Source organism: Panthera uncia, chromosome B1 (genome assembly GCF_023721935.1).
Source record: "Panthera uncia isolate 11264 chromosome B1, Puncia_PCG_1.0, whole genome shotgun sequence".
Lineage (NCBI taxonomy): Eukaryota > Metazoa > Chordata > Mammalia > Carnivora > Felidae > Panthera > Panthera uncia.
Window position 1 is genome coordinate 20,786,305 of NC_064811.1, and position 7,486 is coordinate 20,793,790.

Genomic DNA, 7,486 nt, shown 5'->3' on the forward strand with positions numbered 1-7,486 from the left:
CAAGGGTTGTTACTGAAATTTAGCTAGGAAATTTCCATCTTTCCTGATGCCAATCATGCGTTCTTGCAAATTCACCTAAGGTGTTTCTGTCTGTATATTTTTAACAAGTGGGTTTTAAAAAGCATTGAAATTCTTTGTTTGGAAAAAAAAAATCTTTTTTTTTTTTAATTTTTTAACGTTTATTTATTTTTGAGACAGAGAGAGACAGAGCATAAACGAGGCAGGGGGGTTAGAAAGAGGGAGACACAGAATCTGAAACAGGCTCCAGGCTCTGAGCTGTCAGCACAGAGGCTGATGCAGGGCTCGAACTCACGGACCGCGAGATCATGACCTGAGCCGAAGTTGGACGCTTAACCGACTGAGCCACCCAGGCACCCCAAGGAAAAAAAAAATCTTAACTAGGTCCTGAGGGTGTGATATAGAGCCTGGCAACTAGAGCTAATAATACCATATTGCATATTGGAAAGCTGCTAAGAGAGTAGGTCTCCAAAGTTCTCATCACGAGGGAAAATAACATGTGTGATGATGGATATTAACTAGACTTATTGTGGTGATCATTTCGCATTATATGCAAATATCAAATCATGTTGTACACCTGAAACTAATAAGTTTGTGTCAGTTATTCCTCAATTAAAAAAAGAAAATGGAAAAAAAATATTTTTTTCTTGAGTGACAACTTACAGTAAGATACACTGGTCTCAGGCTCAAAAGAGGATTTTTAAGCAGAAGAAAATTCAGTTTCCAGGTTTCTCAAGAGGGCAGATGTGGCTGCTTTTATAGGTAGCAAGCACAAGTCGCTTGCAGCCGCCACATGAAGGAAACTGTGGAAAACTTCCAGCATCAGTTTTTACCCCGATCCTTCTGTCGCATAAATGTATCTTTAAAAACAATGACTTTTTTACTCGTTGTGAAAAGTCACCTTTACCGTGAAGAGATTAAACATACCCAAATATGGCTGGCATATTTTATATGCCAAAATATGGCTGGCTATATGCCAAAATATAGCATTCTAGTGACATTTATTGGCCATCACAGGAAAGGTCAGCAGAACTGTAATACTTACGATTTGTGTAAAAAAAAAAAAAAAAAAGAGTATCACCTTTAAGTTTGACAATGATTTTACCTTGAGATAACTGCTTTGTCTGTGGGGTACCACATTGTCTACTACTGCCGGAAGGACACACGACTATGGACGTATGGCCGATGGCATAGCATCATCTCCTGCTCACGGGTCCAGGCGGACTCCGCTTCTCTGGCTGCCGGTGACCGAGCTTGGCTCTGGGCTGCGCCGACTGAGCCCAGACTGATGGGCAGTGGCAATCCGGAGCTAGTCTTCTCCTGGTTACAGCAAGTCAGCAGGGACAGGCTGGTGCACTTTAAGCCTCTGCTCACGCAACAGCGTCTAACATCCCACTGGTCGAAATGAGACACACATTAAACCCAAAGTCAAGAGTGGAAAGAACAGTAGGCCCACCATGAATCTGTGTCGAGGGTACGAAAATGTAAGTTTCTAGCGGGAGAATGAAGAATTGGGACCAATCACGCAGTTCACCATAGGTTCCTGAGATTTTTGTGGTCACTTCTCATTTTGCTAAAACGTATTATACAAACTGCACCACAGGGAGTGTTATCTTTGTAACTTCCCACCCCCCACCCCGAATGTCTTTGTTTATTCCTATCAAGGCTCTTGCCCCATTAGGAGTTACACTGACACAGCTTTTAACTAAGCTAAAACTTTTTTTTTTTTTTTTTAATGGGAAACATTCCTTATTGAATTCTCTATTGAATTCTTCTACTGGACACCTTTCCTGCAAGGTTCTCATGCACACACAAGCATCCTTCTTCTCTTTATTAGTGAAACCCAAATCTGAAAGCTATCAAGTTGAAGCATGCCTGAAACGTCTGTCGTTTCCTCCAACAGAATCACAAACTTCCAGGGGCGCCTGGGTGGCTCAGTAGGCTGAGCACCTGACTTCGGCTCAGGTCATGATCTCACCGCTCGAGAGTTCGAGCCCCGTGTCAGGTTCTGTGCTGACAGCTTAGAGTTTGGAGCCTGCTTCGGATTGTGTCTTTCCCTGCACCACCCCCCCCACTCTGCCTCCCTCTCAAAAATAAATAAATGTTAAAGAAAAAAAAAAAAGAATAAACTTCCCAAGCTGTTTAACTTGTACTGATATCTATTCAATGTTGCAGCTGTTTTTTTTTTTTTAATAGAACTTCCAGCATTATCTTCTGACAGATAAATATGCATTTGTTTTCAACCATACTGTTTTCGATGAGCCACTTTCACAGCCACAGGAAGAACAAGTTTTCCCACTGGTGGTTTATTTCCTTTGGTTTCAGTCTTAAGACATCTCCTATGAGCACTCTAAATATTTATCCTTCAATTCAATGAAATGTTGAAGCATACTGGGTTGATATCACAGTATTTTAAGTATTGCTGAGAAGTCAGTAGGGCTCTTTCATGTTTTGTCTGCTTGATTTTTTGGTTTGTTTTAAGGTGACTTGGTGTACTATCAAAGGACAGAGCCCAACGCGGGGCTTGGACTAATTGTGAGATCATGACCTGAGCTGAAGTCAGACGCCCAACTGACTGAGCCACCCAGGTGCCTCAGAAAATGCAGCTCTTTTTTAAAAAAAATGTTTATGTATTTATTTGGAGCGAGAGGGAGAGAGAAAGAGAGTGGGAATGGGGGGGGGGGGGAGAGAGAGAGGAGAGAGAGAGAGAGAGAGAGAGAGAGAGAGAGAGAGAGAATCCCAAGCAGGTTCCACCCTGTCAGTGAAGAACCCAATGTGGGGCTTGATCTCATGAATGGTAAGATCGTGACCTGAGCTGAAATCAAGAGTCAGATGCTTAACAGACTGAGCCACCCAGGTGCCCCTGAAAATGAAGTTCTTTTAAATAAAAATATTTAGGTTAACTTTTGATGGGTTTTTTACTGTTATTTTATTTTATTTTTTAATTTTATTTTTTAATGATTATTTGTTTTTTGAGAAGAGAGAAAGAGAGACAGAGTATGAGTGGAGGAGGGGCAGAGAGAGGGGGAGACACAGAATCCGAAGCAGCCTCCAGGCTCTGAGCTGTCAGCACAGAGCCCGACGTGGGGCTCGAAGTCATGAACTGTGATATCATGATCTGAGCTGAAGTCAGGTTGGACGCTCAGCCGACTGAGCCCCCCAGGTGCCCCTGTTACTGTTATTTTAAAATGGATTAGTAAGCAATATTTTTTGGTGGTAAACATACATTAGATCAAACGTAGCGTCTTAGCCATTTTTTAATGTACGGTTCAGTGACATTAATATTCACATTGTTGCACAGCTGTCACCACCATCCACGTCCACCCATCTCCAGAACTTTTTGCATCTTGCAAAACTGAAACTTCACACCCATCAAATAGTAACTCCCCATCCCCTCTCTTTCCAGTCTCTGATGATCACCATTCTCTTCTCTGTCCCTAGGATTTTGACTACTCTAAGGACCTCACATAAGGGGAGTCAGAATAACGTTTGCCCTTTTTTCTGCCTAGCTTATATCACTTAGCATAATGTCTTCAAGATTCATTTGTGTTGCAGCACCTCAGAATGATCCCATTCGTCCATCAGGGGAAGCTTGGGTCGTTCCATGTTTTAACTATTGTGAATAATGCTGATGAACACGGGTATGCAAATATCCCTTCAACACTCTGCTTTCAATTCTTTAGGGTATACACCCAGAAGTAGGATTACTGGGTCCTATGATAATTCAATTTTTAACTTTTTGAGGAACTACCATGCTGTTTTATACAGTCATTTTACCATCTTCTATCCCACCAACAGTGCACAAGGATCCCAGTTTCCTTTTTAATTGCTATAGAATCAGTAGCAATGTCCCACTTTCATTGTCAATTTTAGCAATTTAAATATTCTCTCTCTCTTTTCTTTTTTTTTTTTTTTTTTTTGCTCATCTAGCTAAAGGTTTGCCAATTTCGTTGATTTTTTTCAAAGAACCAACTTTTAGTTTAGTTGATTTTCTCTATTATTTTTCTCTTCTCTATTTGTTTATTTTTCTTCTAATCTTTATTATTTCCTTCCTTTCTTAGCTTTTGTTTACTTTGTTCTTCTTTTTTCTTTTTTTTTTTTTATTTTAACGTTTATTTATTTTTGAGAGGGGTGAGGGACAGAGAGAGAGGGAGACACAGAATCCAAAGCAAGTTCCAGGCTCTGAGCTGTCAGCACAGAGCCCTACGCGGGGCTCGAACCTACAAACCGTGAGGTCATGACCTGAGCCAAAGTCGGACACCCAACAGACTGAGCCACTCAGGTGCCCCTGTTCTTTTCTCTAGTTCAGTTGTTGATTTGAGCTCTTTCTTCTTTTTTAATGTAAGTGTTTAAAACTATGAATTTCCTGCCTAGCACTGTTTTCTTATGTCCCGTAAGTTTTGGTATACTGGGTTTTCATTTTCATTTACCTCTAAGTATTTTCTAACTTTCCTTGTGATTTCTTAGATCCGTTGGTTGTTTGAATGTGTTGTTTAATTTTGACAAATTTGTGAATTTCTAATTTTCTTTCTGTTATTGATTTCTAACTTCATCCTGTTGTGCTCAAAGAATATATTTCATATGATATCTATTTTTTAAATATCTTTGAGACTTAATTTGTTGTCTAATATATGGTCTACCCAGGAAAATGTCCCATGTGCATTTGGAAAGAATGTGTACTCTGTTGTTGATGGATAGAATATTCTGTATATGTCTGTTAGAACTAGTTGGTTTATTCTGTTGTTCAAGTCCTCTATATTCTTACTTATCTTCTGTCTGGTTGTCCATTCCAGTATTGAGAATGAAGTTTCCAGCTATTACTGTAGAATTGTCTAGTCTGTTTCTTCTTTTAATTCTGTTAGTTTTTGCTTCAGATATTTGATGGTCTGTTATTAATTGCATAAATGTTTATAGTTGTTATCTTTTCTTGGTGTATCAAAACTTTTACTAATACATAATGTCCTTCTTTGTCTCTTATAACCTCTTCTGACTTGAAGTCTGTTTGTCTGATATTATTACAGCCACTCCTGCTCTATTTTGATTACTGTTTGCATAGAATTTTTTTTTCAGCCTTTTCACTTTCAGCCTATTTGTGTCTTTGGATCTAAAGTGAATTTCTTCATTTTTCCAAAAAAGACATCCAGATGGCTAACAAACACATGAAAAGATGCTCAACATCACTCATCACCGGAGAAATACATATCAAAACTACAATGAGATACCACCTCATACCTGTCAACATGGCTAAAATTAACAACACAGGAAACAACAGGGTTTGGTGAAGATTTAGAGAAAGGAGAACCCTCTGAGAGTGTTGGTGGGAATACAGAATGGTGCAGCCACTCTGGAAACCAGCATGGAGATTCCTCAAAGAGTTAAAAATAGAACTACCCTATGACCCAGCAATTGCATTACTAGGTATTTACCCAAAGGATTAAAAAATACTGAATTGAAAAGATACACGTACCCCAATGTTTATAGCAGCATTATCTGCAAGAGCCAAATTATGGTAAGAACACAACTGTCCATTCACAGATGAATGGATAAAGAAGATATGGTATATATATACAATGGAATATTACTCAGCCATAAAAAGGAATGAGATCTTGTCATTTTCAACTATGTGGATGGACCTAGAGAATATAATGCTAAGTGAAATAAGTCAGAGAAAGACAAATACCATATGATTTCACTCGTATGTGGAATTTAAGAAAACAAATGAACATAGGGGGGTAAAAAGAGAGACAAACCAAGAACAGACTCTTAACTTTAGAGAACAAACTGATGGTTACTGGATGGGAGGTGGGCGAGGGCGTGGTTGTGGGGGGTAATGGGTTAAACAGGTGATCGGTAGTAAGGAGGGCACTTACTGTGATCAACACTGGGTGTTGCATGTAAGTGATGAATCACTAAATTCTACACCTGAAACAAATATTGTGCTGTATGTGAACTAGCTGGAATTTAAGTAAAACTTGGGAAAAAAAGAACTATAAAAATTTTTTAAAAATAAAAATAAAGTGAGTCTCTTGTAGACACCATATAGTTGGATGAGGTTTTTTAAATCCACACTGCCAGTCTTTGTCTTTTGATTAGAGAATTTAATCCATTTACATTAAAAGTAATTACTGATGAGTTACTTAATTCTGTTATTTTGCTATTTGTTTTCTTTGTGGCTTATAGCTTTTTTTCCCTCATTTCCTGCATTACTGTGCTTATTGACTTTTTGTGTTTAGTTGATTTTTTGTAATGAAATGTTAAATTCCCTCTTCATTTCCTATTGTGTATATTCTATAGCTATTTTCTTTGTGGTTACCATGGGGATTTCATTTAATATCTTAAAGTTATAGCCCTCTAATTTGAATGAATACCAGCTTAGTTTCAATAACATACAAAAGTCTGTTCCTTTACAGTTTCCTTCCCAACGCTTTTGGTTGTTGATGTCAGAAAGCTACATCTTCATATGTCATGTTTTCAAAAACACAAACTAATAATTGTTTTATTTTGTTTTTAAATGAATTAGACTCTTAAGTTGTGTAGAAAACAAGATGTGGAGTTACAAATCACAGTTGTAATAATACTAGTTTTTATAATTTCCCATGTATTTATTTTTAATGGGATTTTGATTTCCTTATGCGACTTTCAGTTACTGTCTAACGTCCTTCCTTTCAACCTGCAAAACTCCCTTTAGCATTTCTTACAGGAAAGGCCTAGAAGTAATGTACTCCCTCAGCTTCTGCTTACCGGGGAATGTCTTAAGTTCTCCTTCACTTTTGAAGGACAGTTTTGACAGACATGGGTGGATAGGTTTTTTGGCTTTTTGTTTGTTTGTGTGTTTGTTTTCGCTCTTCAAATATGTCAGCCCATTGCCTTCTGGCTTCCTAAGTTTCTGATGAAAATCTGCTGATAATCTTACCAAGGATCCTTTGTATGTGATAAGTTACTTCTTTCTTGCTGCTTTAAAGATTCTTTGTTTTGGGGCACCTGGATGGCTCAGTTGGTTAAGCATCTGACTTCAGCTCAGGTCATGATCTCACAGCTTGTGAGTTCGAGCCCCACATCAGGCTCTGTACTGACAGCTCAGAGCCTGGAGCCTGCTTTAGTTTCTGTGTCATCTTCTCTCTCTCTCTCTCTCTCTGCCCCTCCCCCACTCACATTCTGTCTCTCTCTCAAAAATAAATGTTAAAAAAAAAAGATTAATAAAACCCCTGGAAGTCACTTCAGCTGGATGAGGAGTGGCTTATAACAGCAGAGGGTGGGACTTTTTACTAAATAACACTGAGGCACAATTTTATTTTCATAAGATAAATGCATATAAATAGTTTTAGTTCTTAATATTGATTCCATAATCCTATTTTGGAAACCACTAATTCAGGCCAATAATTACATGATGGTAAGGCCTCAAGAAGCCTGCTTCTCTTTCTTGGCTCTCTGACCCTGTTAGTAGATATCCTTCATAAGGGGCATTTTC